Source organism: Strigops habroptila, chromosome 1 (assembly GCF_004027225.2).
Source record: "Strigops habroptila isolate Jane chromosome 1, bStrHab1.2.pri, whole genome shotgun sequence".
NCBI classification, from domain to species: Eukaryota; Metazoa; Chordata; class Aves; order Psittaciformes; family Psittacidae; genus Strigops; species Strigops habroptila.
This window is the reverse complement of record NC_044277.2, coordinates 83,520,740-83,537,264: the sequence shown is the minus strand read 5'-3', so window position 1 is coordinate 83,537,264 and position 16,525 is coordinate 83,520,740. Positions and strand designations below refer to the sequence as shown.

The window sequence follows — 16,525 nt, the reverse complement described above, 5'->3', positions numbered from 1 at the left end:
TTTACACCTAAAGAATATGCTGCTTTCTGCCCCATTTCTCAGTGTGCTGTTGTATGCAGTCTTGTTTGATCCCACCTACCTTCTGCGATTAAGCCTAGGAGGATGTGTCATTTTATGGGCTTGAAGATGGGATAGAAATTACATCAGTTTATAGAGTGAGGAAGACTGGCTGCCTGTGATTTTCTGTTTTCTGGGAATGAATAGCAACATGATAGTGCAAGCAAGAGTGTGCAGGTTGAGAGGCTGGGCTTCTAGCTGAAATGCAAGTTGGTGCAACTCCGCCGCTTCCCGGAGAAGTGATGTCTGTAATCCCAGCAAGCCATTAGATGCTTTTGGCCTGCATGTCAGTCTCCTGACCAATTTACAGTGAATTTCTTCCTACAGCTTTGTTCATAGGAGGGGAAGGCTGTTGTTATAAACCTCACGCTGCAGTAAGAGAAGATGAAGCAGAGATTTCTGATTATGTTCAAATGAGTATAATGATTTGCCTTTTTTATGTCCTTTGGGTTTTTTTGTTTCATTAAACTAGATGAGGAAAGGTGGATGATACTAGCAAAGAGAATACATTTGCCAACAAAATCTGGTCTTGCAACAGACCAGGCTGACCTGCGATGAAACAATTGGGATGAGAATGATTTTGAAGTCAGATTTGTGTTCTTGGGAGTTTGTGATATAAATCATGGCTATGATACATATAAACCATGTCAAACTAGATTCATAAAATAATGACAGAACAGTGTCTTAAAAATTTTCGAGTGACTCAATGAATTGTGCACCTTTATAAAATAATAAGGCAGATGCCAAAAACTGGCACAAGCCAATTCTCCCTGCCTTTACCACTGTGTGTAAGCCCAAGAACTAGTATCTGAGTGCTGAGCTTCACCTATTCGAAAAGGAGAGACTACTAAAATCATGGACTGGTTTTCAGCTGCAGTCTGAAGGTACTTGGGAGTCAAGGATGTTAGTCTGTGAAAGATAACTTGGAGACGTGGCTTGTGTCAATGGAGAGATCTACACATCTTTCGGAGTTGGGGAAAAAAGATCGTACATCACTGGCCTAGCCATCTCCAGCTTGGAAGGTGGTGATGAGCCTGCATACCAAGGATCTGGTCTGGTGTTTGTGTAGGCATCAGTTAATCCATGACACAACCTTGTTCTCTGTATTTTGTGTGTATGATTTTTTTCTATTGAGGCAAGCATGTTTGGGCAGATTTTCAGTACCATAAGTTGCCATACCTCCCCTGGGAAAGAAGCAGCTCCTCTGTGGGGTAGCCCCCACGCTGGGTGGGCCCCACTGGCCTCTCTTCACCCTTGGTTTGCCTCCCTCTCTCCTCTTCCTCACAGCATCTGTGGTTGGATGCTGAGAGGCAGGGACAGGGCTTCAAAAAAGCTGGCTCAGCAAAGGAGGTGGAGAGCCAGCTGATGCCAGTATTAATATTCTTTCAAAATTGATGGATGAGACGATTATAAAATTGCAGAGGGAAGTGGAACTTAACGGAAGCCATGTTTTAATTGCATTCTGGATTTTTTTCAGCAGCCAGTTTCTAAGGTGCAGGACAGATCAAGCCATTTCGTGAGGATGTTGATACAAACTGCACAGTGTATTTTTCTTAAAAAGAAAAAGAAAAAGCTGGGGCCAGTCTGTTTTTCACACTCTGGTGCTCTCAGTCTTCCTCAGTTGTACCGCATGGTATCATGCTGTGTCTAGACAGTGAATCAGACCTGAAATACTGTCTTGATGCAGCTAGAGGAAAAAAGAGCCTGTTGCAAGCACCCGTGGTGTTGAGGTGCCCAAGCCTGCGAGGGGTATTTAGGTGCTGGAATTTTAGTTTCCCCTGGGTGCCCTTTATCCACACAGAGAGGAGTGAGGATGCTGGAGCCATTTGGCTTGTGGTGACCTGCACTGTGGGTCCATGTTTCCTCCATGCTGCATGCCAGCCTTCTGGAAACTGATGCCTGCTTGCCTCTAACCTGGAAAAGATCCCTTTTCAGCTGATGAAGCCCCCTGCTCCGTCTGCTAGCATTCCGAAATGGATGGCCTGCCTTACAGTGGAAGGGTTCTTGCAGTTCAGTTTACACACTTCCTTCTCTTTTTCCCTGTTATTACTCTTGTCTCTGCTAGGAGGAACACCTTCCTAGGTCCCCAGACTGTCTGCACGGCATGTCAGGTGCAGACACATCATTCATGAGCAGGGATAGGTGCTGCATGTATGCTGCACCCATCAGGGCTGCTTCTGCCTTGGTTGGGTCCATGGCTGGGCTGCTGTCTCTGGTACAGCTCCCTTTGCTTCATGGGTCTGGCTTTTGAACCTTGCAGTATGCAGAGAAAGTCCAGCAAGCATACGGTGAAGTGTGCTTTTAGGGTCTTCATGAGACAGCAGTTCATTTTTAATTTGATGCCTTTGCCAAATGTCATTCAATAATTTTAGTAGGTTGGCTTGCATGACTAGAGTGTCTTTGTGCCATATGTTGTGCAGTCCTGGTGACCACTGTGGTCAAACACTTTCCTCTAAGCAGAAGCAGTATATTTAGGTGGCCTGCAAAGCAAAGGGGAAGGCTATAACAGCAGGAAAATAATGATTTTAAGCATAATGGATGTTGGTGAGCTAGAAGCAGTGGATAGCTAACTTCTAATGAATGTTGTCTTGAAAATATGGCCCAGATGTTTGTGTGCTGCATGAGGTTTCCTCCTGGACAGGTGTTTTTTTTGAGTATGCTTCATCCCGGAGTGGACCAAAACATTCTCCACCCAGTTACGTTTTTCTTCAGGTGTTAAGAAAACTGGTATTCTTTGTAGTATTTTTCCTTGGCCTTTCTCTGCTCTGGGACTAAAACTTCCCTCCACAGTCTCCTTACCCCAACCATAACTCACCCTAATTGTGCTTATTTTGAAAAAAGTACATGTGTAGGTGATTTAGTTAAGAGGAGAAAGCATTAGCCTTTTCTCTTGCCTCGTCCTGCTTTCTTCCAAGCCAAAAGCTGAGAAGGAGACACCTTTCGAGATGTTCCTGCTCAGGAGTGGGCTCTTCATCAATGTCCAAGTCTTACAAGTCCTGGTATCTTCAGCCTTATGCTCCCATTAGTTGCAGGTGAAGTTGCAGAAGAGGAGGTATGCTCAGGGGCTTGGAGAGGAGCTCTGTTTCTAAAAGTGAGTAGTTTGGGGTGGAGGCGCTCTTCTGCCTGAGTGCTTTTAGTGTGTTTGTTCTCTCCACCTCTCTCATACCTCTGGAAGATTTTCTGGGGTCCGATGGGGCTGTGGAGCTGGAGGAGCTGCTTGCTTATCTCCCTGGGACAGCGGCTGCAATCCGAGTGGTGAGGTTCAAAAAATAGTTCTTTCTGCTGCATTTCCTGTTCTGGTGTTGGTTGGTATTTTAATGGCCTCAAGCTAACATGAGGGAGGGTAGTGCACCTAAAAGCTGGACTGCTGTGAGAGAAAAAGTTTCTTCTGTTCTCAAACCTGGTGTTCTTGCAAGGTGGTAAAATGGGTCCATGAGATGTGGTTGCAATCCCTGCGAGTTACAGAGGTGCCTTGGCTGAGCAGGCAGCAAGTAATGAAGGTGAGCAACAGATCACAACCTTCTGACATCCTAAAGGACCTGAAATCTTTGTGGTGTTTACTCTGAAAATATTCTCTCTGCCTTTCCAGAAGCACATTGTTTACATACGCACAAACTTTGGGGTTTTGCAGTGTATGTGCTTACGTTTTTTGTGCTTTGAACACAGCTGGTAATGCTGATAGGAGTATTTCTATTGTACAAACACTTGCTGCTTAGAAGGTAGAAATTTGTTGAGAGTGGCACTGGAAGCCAAACAATTCTCCCTTCAGCAAGGAAGGTAACTGCCAGCAGCTGAGCTGTGCTCGGCAATGCGTGTGTGTGGTCACAGCAGGACCGGGGGTGCTGAAGTGCTGGTGTTGTTATTTGGAATATTGAAATTCCTTAAGCTTATTTTTTTCTTAGCGATACTTTTCAAATAAAATTATTTAAAAGTATAAACCTTAATTATGCTATTTTGCAGATGCTTGGGAGCCTGTTTTCTTCCTTCCACCACGGTAGATCTGTTAACATCGGTGACTACAGCTTCAAGTTGCTTGTCCAGGTATAACTTGTCTTCACTTTTGTGGAATCAAGGCTTGTCTGGTACTCTTTGACCTGATTGTCACAGAATATCCTTTTGTTTACTGCACTGTTCTATATGCCAGTTTCCCTGTAAATGTTATGAGAATGGGCAGTATGGGCCTGATGCCAAGGGTAAGGGGCTAATACATATACATTTCTTTTTATTTTGGAGCTCTTGTGATCTGCGCTTGTCTGGCAGGGTGGTACTGAAATTTCACAGAAGAATGCTTTTTTCATCATTTGATTTCAAAGTGCTCTAACAGGGTCCATCCTCAGCTCCAGGCATAGCAAGCAACACACCAGAGCCAGGGTCCATCCAGCAGCAGGAGACGAGGACAGAGACAGGGCTAGGGACATGACTGCAGACATGAGCCTGAGGTCCACCCAGGGACAGGGCTGGAGAACAGCACTGCTGTGGCATCCTTGGATCAGGGAGTGATCGTTCTGCAAGGACTAAAACAAGATCCTGTTTCTATTTTTTGAGTGCCAGGCCAGTGCTGTAGCCATTCTGCTGTGTTGGTTGCTCAGTGTTTCATTTTAGGAGGCCTGAAGGTATGTTGCTGTAGCTGAACAATGCCTCCTCCTTGAGATAACTGTATTTGCAGTATCTGGCTGCTCTGTGTGTGCAGAGCTGGGGACAGAAGTGCTTGTTAGCCTTTATGGTAGCTGAGGGACCACGTAGGCTCCCAATACATGGCTGTGCTCAGCTGGCTGCTGCCCGCTGCTGCAAAGCGTGACGTGTCTAGTGTCGTCACACTGATGTAATTTCAGAGCGACCTGGCAGCTTTTGCACCCAGGGCTGTGCAACCTAAGGGCACATTTAAGCCAGAGAAGATGCTTGATGAGAGGCCAAGATGGTTATCTGCATTACTGATGAGATGATTAATAGACTGTATTCATGGTTCTCATTAGAGATCTGTGGAAGATTGGGATCAAACAGAAAGGATACATATATGTGTGTGTGTGTAATTTACAACGTCTGCTGCTCAAACCTCTTAATACTCTTATTTGTTGCCTTTCACATGGGGAAGTGGGAAAAGGAAGCTGGAAAATGCTAACTGTGTTGTGTGCTCTCAAACAGAAACAAAGGTGGCTGTATCATGCTTTCCACAGAGGCTCGATGCTCCTGGGTGCTGGTGTCACCATGGATCATCAGTGTACTGCAGGGCCAGTGCAGAAAGAGAGCACGGGGATCTGATTTTCATACCCTCGGATGTCAGTTTAGAATTGATAATTGGCTTCCTTTATATAGAAATATCTTTATAGGTGAAATAAATCAAAGGGCTAGGTTCTTCGGTCCAAATCTGTTTTCGGTGTTTGCTGCATGCTCAGCTGACTGAATTAGTTCAAATGGAAAATGCTTTTTCCCAAGCCATAAAACTTCTAAGAAAAAATGTATTCCACCTATTTTTTTACATTTAAAAGCAAAATATGAAAAGGTCCCTCTTCTCTACTTCCTTCTCTCACCCTCTTTCTTCTATGCTTCTCTTAGTGATAAAAGGTTGCAGGGAAAAAAAAAGTTGCGTACAGACTCTCACACATGCATATATGGCGGAAACCCCAAAATATATGGATATTGTTGACTTACTACAAAAAGGCTGGTGAAAATGAGTGATTTATGTAAATTTACTTTTATGAATAACATGCATTTAGTAACTCGCAGTGACTTTGCAAGTTATTCCACTTTATATTCTGGTGGTACATAAACATAGCTTTGATTCTCCACTTTTTTGACCTTGCTTATCCTTTTCTAACTACAGCACAGTTGCGTTGATTTAAAACTAGTTTAGGGTATTGGACAGCCATGTCCAATTATTTTTCTGTTAGCTCACTAGCTTTTATTTAATATTGGTTAGTACCACAAGCGATGGCAACTCCCACCTCTGAAGTGTGCTGTGCACTTCTTTGAGTGGCCTGACCTGTCTGCTACTTAGCTGTCCCTGCATCCCAGTTCAGGAGCCTCTCTTCTTCATTTTGTTCATAATACATGGGTCTGAGGAAAAGCCAGCAACTGCATTCTGAGAATCATTGGTATGATATGCTGCATACTCTGAAGATATATCAGCTTTCCTCTTTTCCAAATCAGATTAAAGAGGGTAAGGTGCAGATCCTGTTTTATTTCAGCATGGCTAGCTTATTCAGTAGAGGATGCGAGAAACACATGCAGTCATCTAGGAGGATGAAAACATCTTTGAGTGTTTCAGTAATGTCATGCATGGCAAAAATTCTAACCTTCTGTGTGAAATAATTGTGTCTCTTCCAACAGAAGAATATCCTTGACAGTACTTCTGAAAGCTATTGGGACATTGTGGGTTAAATAAATACCTCTGACCATATTACCTTTTTATTTTTTTTTCTTGCCACGTTTCTGATTGCAGACAAGATATGTAGGCAAGAAGCAAAAGAAAAACAAAAAAGTAAGATAAGGGAGCAGTTAGTGTGTTTGGGTTTTTGTTTGTTTTACTCCTTTAGTGCATCTTTCTTGTCTGCATCTGGTTCCTGGCGGTGTTTTGTGACCTCCACTGGATTCCATGAGTGTTCTCGACTTGGAGCCCCCCAGAGCAGGTAGAAAGCTACAAGCCAGAGTACTGAAAGCACTGAACTGCCCAAAAGGAATAGCATCTTGCAGCAGCTCTTCCTCTTTTCTCCCATGTTGGTGAGCATTGTGGGGAATTGTTTAAACCATTTGAACTTTACTGCAAAATTAAAAAAAATTAAACTCAAAACCTTCAATGTTTGGAGATGATTACAAGGAGGACTGACCACTACTACTCCTCCTTAGGACACTCCCGCATTCACTGCTGCCTTATTTTAGTACATTTTAAAAGTTTTTGAAAGCTGTGGTTTGGTTATAGTGTGTTATTCTGATGTATCATGTGTTTAGACTCTGAAGCTTGAATATTCTTGGAACATGCTTGAAGTGAAAACTGAGAGTCACACATTAGCTGAAGTGGTCTTAGGCCACTGCAAAAATCATAAACAGAAGGAATACAAGTTTTGTAATTCTTTAGTGCTGCATAAAAGGAAACTGCTAAACATGTTTCCTTGGTAAGCAAACCACTTTGTGAACTGTATTTCGTTACTTTTTTTGTGAATGTCTCCAATTCATCAGCTCCTGTTCTAAGATTGATTGCTGGCACCTTAACTTCTGCAACCAAAAAGCTAGAAGAAAGAGGCTTGTAGGAGTACCAATTTCAGCAGATTGGTTGGAATCTCAAACTGCTTATTAGGTTTGTTTGAATGATCAGGTGATGTATTTGTTTCCTGGTATTTTGTTTCAGAAGTACATAATATATAAATTTGATTAGAATAGTGCTCATACACTTTCTATCAGTCTTTTGGCTGGATTTTCTAGCTTCTTAAAGCACAAAACTCCACGTATTGTCAAAATTTCTTCCTATGAATGTCTTTCCTATGAAACACTGGTGCAAAATAGTTCTATTCTAGCAAAGGGAAAGACTAGTAGGTGTGCTGCACCTCCCAGATCCGTACAGGTCTCTATGCCACTTTGAGGATGCATACACATGAATGAGCCATTCCTTCATCACAGTTCAAAAGTCTCTCTTTTCTCTTTCACTGTGCCTTAGTTGCAACTGCACAGCCTGCTTTAAGATCTCACATCAGTAGAGGAAGGCAAAATGTAGCATCCACCTGTCCTTACCTGTTAAGAAAGGGTGCTTGGCATCTGAGAGGTACAAACACCATCTTGCAACCCCAGGAAAGCTAGAGAAGCAGTGGCCTGAAGTCTATACATTGCCAGCTTCCTAGGTCTTAATAGTGCAGTGGATGTTTGGAAGCAATGAAAATAGATGGCCATGTGCCCAGTGCAAGAAATTATTAACTTCACTGTATTTCTTTTTATAGTGAAATTGCATTTTTACATCTCCAATAGAGATACTTTAGCAGGATACAAACCCAGCAAAGCATTTATTTTTGTGGACATAGTGACTTTGGCACAGATGTGATAAAACTAGCTACTCTCTTGATGAAAACAGCCTGAGCTAATAATACCGCACTTTTGCATCCTCTCTAAGGAAATTTGTCAGTGAAGCTGTGGTGGATGGACATTGTATTTCTTTACGCTCCAGATTGACATTGCAGTGCAGGAAAAGATATGTTAGATAGGCATAGCTTTAGCAAAGTTCCGTGACCATGATTTTGGAGTAAACCATGGGATTAATATCTACCTAGATAATAGAGTATTATTTTATGGCAATTTGATTTCACTTTTTACTGACTCAGAAATGTGAACACTTTAGATTTGAGTCATGTTTTTTAAACGTGTTTTAACATGTCTTTGAAAATTAGGGGTGCATTTCACTGCATTCAAATTAATATGCATGTAAAAGCTTGAGAGCGCTAAGGCTATTTGTGCTTGTGAATTGGGCAGTTAGTTGCTTGGCTATCTGCATTTTATGTTTGCATGCAAAATAATTTGCATTAGCAGTAAAGCATTCCGTGCGCATATAGCGTATGTTATAAGTAATCTTCATGCAAACAGATTAGGTCTGGGAAATATAGGAGGCCATGTAGGTAAGACTGGATGCTTGCTGGAGGCTGCTAGATTGCGTCTTGTCTTAAAAATAGAAGGGTTAAAAAAAAGACTGAATGGAGAGGGTGGGGGTGACCTGGTTATTGTAGTTAGGATCCAGTCCACTTCAATTAATGCAGAGCTCTGTTTCAACTGGCCTCCTAAATGACTCATTGTAAGAACTGACAGTGAGGTCATATGGGTCTTTTTTTTTTTAAGTAGACCTGTTTGACTAATTTGGCTATGTTATGTGGCCTAGTATTAGTTAAGCATGCCCAGAGTTACTGCTAAGAGTTCAACCTTTAATTTTCTGCTGGAAGCAACTTCCCTTCAAGATTCAGAGATGTACAGCAGTTGTCATTAGAGATTGTTACATATTAAACCCCAAAGCGCTGTAGAAATTATGGGGGCAGGAAAGACGCTGCAGAACGTAGGAGGGGAATTAATTATTTGACGAGAGCCATACTGAACAAGCGGATGGCTTAACACTCAGTGCCACAGAGAGAAGATTGGATGTGTTGGTATTTAGTAACTACTTTCACCATCTCTGTTTATGTGTATATAGTATACATATGCTGTGATTATGTATAATGGTTTATAACGTAGTTGTTTGAACAAGGCAACAGAGAAAGTAAGACTTCCAGACTCGTATTTCGGTTGCTCATTACAAATACTCAGTTCCTCCCTCACCACCTCCGGGCATTCCAAAAGTTGCTTGCATGTTATCTGTATTGCCCTTGCTTCCTGCTCGCTCTCTGTCCCTACCCCCACCTCTTGTTCCTGCCCTGGCCTCCAGCTCTGGTAGGCAGCCAGGTGTCTTTTGTCCTGCTTTCTGCATGCTCTACATACCCTTCTTAATCTTCAGTAATGCACATGTAAGGCAGATTTTTAATTTCTCCTGAATTTCTGTAGCATATGTTTGATAGAATTTTTTTTTTTTTTAAATTTAATAATTATAAGAAGGTCTTAGTTCAGTGTTTGTTTCCAGATACTGTAGAGGATGGGTGGAGACCTTAGGAAAAGAGTATTTCTACAGGGAAACTCTCTTGGTATAAATCTTGCCAAACTTTACATGGCAGAAAAAATCTTCATCTCTGCAAGTAGATGAAGAGATGAAGGTTTTACTGAGGTTCAGACTCTCAGGTTTTATATCATAGAAAGTTTGTGTCCGCTAAGGAAAAGTCTTTATCTCTCATACTTTTGACTGTTTAAAGTCCAGAGGCAAAAATCAAGTCTAGAAGTGTGAAGCTGTGTGCCTGTGGGAGGGCTCTGTCTATTACAACTGTGCCTTTGTAGTGGTAGACCTGGGGCAATATGATCAGGTTGGCCAGGACATGCAGTGGGATGTTTTTTGTGATTTTTTGCTAATAGCAGAAAGACACGAGACCTACCTGACTGGTCACAAAATCTGGGCAAACACATTTAACCAGCAAAAGGAGTTTGAAGTGAGGCTGTGTTGTATGCCAGTGCAATCTATGAATGGGTGTCGGGTGCCTCAAGACCAGCTTTGCTTTTGTGTGACACGTTGGCCGTGTACTGGCAAAGGTTACAGGGTGGCATTGGGGGTCTATTTATGCCAGCATAATATTCAGCTTGGTGTTCTTCCTCCAGAACAAGACTGGCTTGTTTTTCTAGTTGGGTTTTGATCCAGAAAAAGTAACCCCTGTCATCAGTGAACCACTGGTTGGGTGTGTGTCATACATGACATGTCCTAGGAGCATGGCATGCCCAGCCTAGCAGCGGTGGCCAGTGTTGAGTCTGGAGCAGTTTTTTCCCTTTGAGCTGTGCCTCATGTTGCTGCAGCCTAAGCTAAACTCAAGCCTCCTGAATACTGGCTTAGCGAACTTGTTCTCTGGGACTATTCAGTCTTCCCAGTCAAGGCAAACATCACTTCATTCCCCCTCTCCAAAGATGGCTGTTACTTGCTGCTTGTTTCTTTTTTTCCCCTAGGATTAACAACTCTCAGTGGCACCTCCCGTAATGTTTCATTGCCATGCAAAAGGAGGAAAGCACTTTGTCAGCAGCCTACTTCAGGCAGAGAAATTTATATCTATGAGAAGCATATGTACAGAGCAGCAATTACTCAGATCATCAATATTTATACAGCAGATAATAGTCATCATGGACAAGATGAATATTGTCACAACAGCAGTAGCTGCTTGGGGGGGGGAATGTAAAATATAATTGCTAGGTTTCTTTAAATGGGGTAATTATTTAACTTTCAAGTGATTGGTGAAGATAGCTTGAAGTTTGAATTAAATGTTCAATGGGAGTTCATCTGCTTCTAGGAAGTAAAGGAAATGCCTCTCCTGTCTACCCTCATGTCACATGGTGAAAGCTGCCTGGGATGTCATCTTTTACTAGTGGCTTTTCCTGAAGGCAATGCTGGTGCCAGTTGCTGAATGAGGAATCATAAAAAACACAAACAAATTAAAATAAGCAGCTTGATTTGGAAATCAGTTTTTGTTAAGTCTGCTGTGGATGGACACATGTCTGTGGTTGAGGTGGTGGTATGGTCACACGTGCTTTGATTTTAAAAGCCACACCTCGGTGACGGTGGAAGGTGGCCATCCTTAGGGTGGTTTTTTTCCCAGAGCTTTCCAGCATCCTGCCTGCTGGCTGATGTGACACTGGTCGTCTTGGTGGTGCCTGGCTGGACAGGCGGCCCAGTGAGTCCCCATCCTGGCTCCCACTTGACAGATGTCTGGAGGAACAGCCTGGGTTATGGCTTCCCCTTTGCAAGGAGAGGCAGTTCCAGATTTCTGCAAAGAGAACCCACATTTTTAACCTTTATATGTTGGTGTGATTATTCAGAGGCTTACCTTCACTGCCAAGGAAGTCTGCTGGGTTGCCCTGTTTTTGAGAAGTATTAAATTGAGAAGTACCTGCGTATGAGCTGATTGTACAGATAATTTACTTGCTGACTTTTTTCTTCTGCTTCTGAAATGCCTCTGCATAGCTCTGTTCTTTCTTGGTACCGACTGACTCTTCAGGTGTGACTGAGTACTTGAACCCTTGCACCCTCCTGGACTTCCATCAGTTGAGGGGAAACAGTGGATAGCAGCATGCAGCTCTTGATGTTCAGCCTTTAGCTCAGTTGGGTTGGCTGTCATTTGCAATTACACAGCTCAAAGTTTTAAAAACACCGAAGCAACTCAAGAACATTTTCAACTGAGTAGATCCACAAAAGACCTACGAAACTTCCAGGTGCTGTATTTTATGGGAAATTCTATTCAGATAATGAGGCTTCTTCTGTGATGCCAGGAGAAAAATTGACCTAAGTGTGAGATTTCCAAAAGCCGGCATCCCAAATGATGGGCTGTCTACACAAGGGAGAATCAAGAGGAGGTCTTTTAAGCTGGCAGCCCTTTTCCAGCAAAATGTAATAAACTGCTCCTTTTTATTCTTTTCTGGAGTTAGGTACTTTCTGCTGAAATGTAAGCATTGGAGGAGCTAGTGGCTGCTCTCTCTGAGTTAGGTCTGATACTCAGCCTGAAGGAAGTGGAGATCCCACCTTTGTTTGGCAGCATTTGATCATGGATCTTTTTCTCTTCAGGTAAACCCATTAGTTTGCCTGGATTCTAGCCCTTCTCCAAATGAATTTTTAATACAAAATAATTAAACATTCATTGGAGCAGGGACGGGAACCCAGGTCTCTGCCTTTCCTTCATACTTGCTTTTCCTTTCTGACCTGAATATTGAATTGCACACTTCAAAGTGGAATGGGGTCAGCAGGAGGCATTGGAAGAGCTCTGCTGAGCTATTGAAATTGCTGGTACTTAAAACTTTCATCTGGGAGAAGGGAAAAAAATATCATTTTGTCAAATTCACCCTTAGTGAATGAAAGTTTCCTTCTGCCATGAGCATACCCAGGTTCTTGTGTAGGTTCATTGAGTCTGCCATTGGCATGTGGCTTGGGGAAGTTTGACCCTATTGTATGCAGATTAATTTGAATGGAAGGCTTGTTTGAAGCTAAATTTAGGCCATTTTAGATCTTCGTAGTACAGGTAAAGTTAAGATGTACAATAATGGCAATGTTAATACTTCAGATGCTTGTCCCCAGTGCATAACTTTTAATAGAGATGCTTTCTAAATTGCAGATCACAGACCCAGTATTGCAACTATGCATTTTAAAACTTTTTTTTCCAAATAGTACCCCCTAATTTTTTTTACTGATGGTGGTGTAATCTTTGCTCAGAATTTAAGCTTGCAGTCAACAGACTTACTTTCTCAGTTACCTTCCCCAGGTCCCTTTGAGGCAGCCACTGTTGTTCCTGTTGGGGGACAATCTGCAAAAGTGTTAATTCAAACGTTTTCTTATGCCTGAGGTTCTGCCTTGAAGAAAGTAAGTACTAGCCTCTTCTTGGGAGAGATCACTGCAGTTCATAAGCCAGCCTCTTAGGTAGGTGAGCCAGCCCTGTGAAAGACCCATGCTCGGCACATTCATTGCTCCTTCAGTTATATTGCAGCACAGAACAGATTTTTATCAGAGTGAGGAGAAGAACAAGGGGCCATTGAAGAGATCAGGTAATCAGCACTACTGATGTTTCAGATTATTGAATTGTGTTGAAATAATGAGTTTTTTTCATCAGGCTACATTGTTTGTACCTAATTCTGTGAATCTTTTTTCATTGCAGTAACTTGCACAGGGATCTGGAGATTGCTTCCCTTCACGTTTAATGGGGTACTGTGTTATGGCTGTCTTGTGCCATTGCTAAGCCCAGGCCCATTTATATTTTAATTTGAGGATGAGATATTTGCAGTTTGAGGAAATGGGGTGCTTGCAGCATCCAGAAACTGTGTGCCTCTCTAATTCTATTTCACTTCAGTGTCAAGCACTGGGGCGCTGCTGTGAAGACTGTAGATCAAGTTTTTTTCTGTCACACTGGTGTAACCTAGCTAAAGCCTAAAGGAGTTTTGCCAAAAAAGGGTTTAAAGATCAGTCCTGTGTACTAGTTTTCTTTTAAACTAAAAATGAGAAGAATTGTGTGGTGCAGGATAAAGTTGGGTATATACTGGTATGAAGCCTCAAGAAGGTTCCTGGAGCAGAAAGATCATTCTTCTTTAGCTTCTAAGCAGTAAAATGGTGAATGTTTACCTCTTCAGTTGGTTTTACAGCTGGTTTGAAGACTTGTCCTGCATTGCCTTCTGGAAGCTTTTTCTACATCCTAATTTTATAATAGTTCATTGGTTTATTTTATGGAGGGGGAAAAAAACCCCAAATCTCTTTTCACTGAAAAAATGGACTGAAGGGTTAGGTTTAGGAATGCCAACACCATCTCCCATGGGAACTGTTATTAGCATACTTTGTTCTCCCATTCTTCCCTCGGGGCTTGGCTTTATGGCTGGCTTCCATCTCCTCTTTTCATGTTGAGTTGCCATTGTGGTTATGGGAGATGTAATCTAGCTAGGAAACCCAATCCCTGTTGGAGAATGGGAACATGGGTCATCCTGTATGCAAGTACCTTGAGCTGGTATAAGCAGCATTTCACGGTCCTGAAAATGAGTTGCCAACTTTCAGTATTTAGTGGAAAGGCAACACTTCCCTTAGTACAGGTGACATAGCTGTTCGTTTCACTTTATTCAGAAGATGTCCGTTTGAAACCCCAGATTTCCACCAAAACTCATTTTATTTTATTTTAAATCAGCATCTTGGCTTAATTTCCAAGTACAAAATACCATTTTTTATTTTTCAGGGTTTTGCCCTGCAGTAATAAGTGTGACACTAGGATACTGGAATTTGCTGTAAGTTCAAAGCACAGCAAGTAGGAGATGGTGATTTGATTTGCCTGAGGAGACTTCTCTTGCTGGTCTGGCATAAATATTTCTGAAGTGTGGATGGAACTAGACTGGGGGTGGGAATAAAGTACTCTTCAAACTTCAGATTTTACTTTCTGAAGTAGCTTCCCTTTCTAAAATGGCAATCAACAGAAATGCTGGAGCTGTGTTAATTGAACAGACCGATGTATAGTGTATCTATGGAGTAGGAAATGTCAGTGTATGAAGTTTAAGCATGTCTAGAAGACAGAATTTGGCCAGTAATAGCAAATTGGTGAGAATTCAGTGAAGTTGCATTGCTTCCAAATTTACTTTTAATAAGCAGTGAGCTATGTACAAGGACATTCCTGCTACTGTTATGATTGACTAATTAGCATCTCCCCTTCAGAAAAAACCCCTGACTCTCCTGAAAGTCTTGAAGTGTACAGAAACTTGTTCTTTTTATTCTCTCAGTTTCACAGTGTCTTCTGCCTTTCATCTTGCAACTTCTTGTGAGCTGCCACTTTGTTTGTATGATTTCCACAGAAAACACAAGTAATAGCAGTTGAAAGGGAATTTTAAAATAGACGAGGATATCTAGGGCATGTCAGGGTGATTGTGAGGTGGTCTTAAAAATCTACCGGTTGCCTGTTTTGAAGGTTTTTTTTCAGGATGTTTTGAGATTTAGCCTTCCTCTTCTTTATCTAAAGGTTTGGAAGAGCAAGGCTTTCCTCTTAAACACAGCATGGCACATACACTGGCATTTGGGGGAAAGGAAAACTGCTTGTGAGATGACCAGTTCTCCACTGGAGGGATTTCTGCGCAAGTCTGGCCTAAATCAGCTCTTGAGAACAGTTATTGTGAAAGAGGCTTCACACAGCTCAGTAGAACTGCTTCACATGGAGGGGTCACTGGCACAAAGAAATGCTGGTTTTCACAGCTTTGAAGAAATAAGGCTTTAAAGAAATTGTTTATTCACCTGAAAAGTCCTTGTGATATACATACTTTTTTAACCCATGTATAAATTTATAATTATTTTCATACATAAACTAATTCATTTTATCATACGCGTGCTCCTGAACATCCTTGCAAAAGGGCAAGGTAAGTCACTGAGAAGGATTTTGGTAAGGAAATGTGCATTTTAAGAGGATATTTTGCCCATGTTTGAAAATAGTTTAGGGGAAAAACTTACACTGACTTTCCTCTTAGAGGCCTGATTTACAGTCCAGGTCTTCTCTCTTCTGATGCAGCCACATCCCCGACACAAGAAGGCGAGAGCTAAGTGCTGCTTATGGTCTTACTTTGGTAATGAGGAATTACCTAAAGAAAGGCTACAACTTTGTGACGTGTTTGCTTTCTTCCTTATGTCCACTTGTTTGGAGTGAGCATGACCCAAAAACGAGTGGTGGTGTTTGGTGAAGGGCAATGGAAACATGACCCCACAGCTACAGGACCTTTACAGTTGTAGTCCTTGGAGTAACTACAGCAAAAAACCCTTCGTATTTTGAGGAACCTAATTTTTTGCAGTGTTACAGGGTTACATTCCTGTGCTACTCCTTCATCTGCTGGCTGAAACTCCTCTATGTGGTCCATTGGAAAAACTTTTTATGTTAATGGGTGGTTATGAAACAAGAACAAAAAAAAAAAAGAGATCATGCACTGGCAATTTAATGAAGTGATAACAATCTACAACTCTGTCCTTTAATAAGGTTATAAACCTGTTGCCTTTTCAATGAAGACAGACACAGAGGTGGCTGTAAGCCGTACATGTGCAATTTTAAATCACGATATCACGCTGAGTTTGATTTTTCAGTTCACTCCTTCAAAGGTCTCATTTTCTAGCACTTATTTCTTTTGTGTATTTTTAAGCAATATACAATAGCATTTTTCCATCAACAAAGGCCTGTGCATTTCAGTGACCTTTACTGCTTTCTTTAGAGGGGTTATACAATCAGACATAAGGGAATGAAAATATTTAATGATTTTTTTTTTTTTTTCTTAAAAGGTCTTATGCCTCTGTTCTTATGGTTATAGTACTCACATTTAAGTAGCTGTGTTTTGCACCTGCATACTTACTTTGAGGAGCCTGAAAGTCTGCTTCCAAAATCTGAGTTTGTTT

At 41.8% G+C, this 16,525-nt stretch overlaps 1 protein-coding gene across 4 annotated transcripts in view; it reads left to right on the top strand.

Moving 5' to 3' along the window:
* The window catches only part of RNF152 (ring finger protein 152), a 46,470-nt gene that overhangs the window by 8,862 nt on the left and 21,083 nt on the right, over nt 1-16,525 (top strand). For 3 of the 4 annotated variants that reach the window (XM_030500204.1, XM_030500197.1, XM_030500214.1), the window contains exon 2: nt 4,018-4,098. The exons of the other annotated variant lie outside the window; for it this stretch is intronic. The gene's annotated coding sequence lies outside the window, so the exon portion shown is untranslated. The remainder of the gene's footprint in view (nt 1-4,017; nt 4,099-16,525) is intronic. 4 annotated transcript variants of the gene reach the window in all.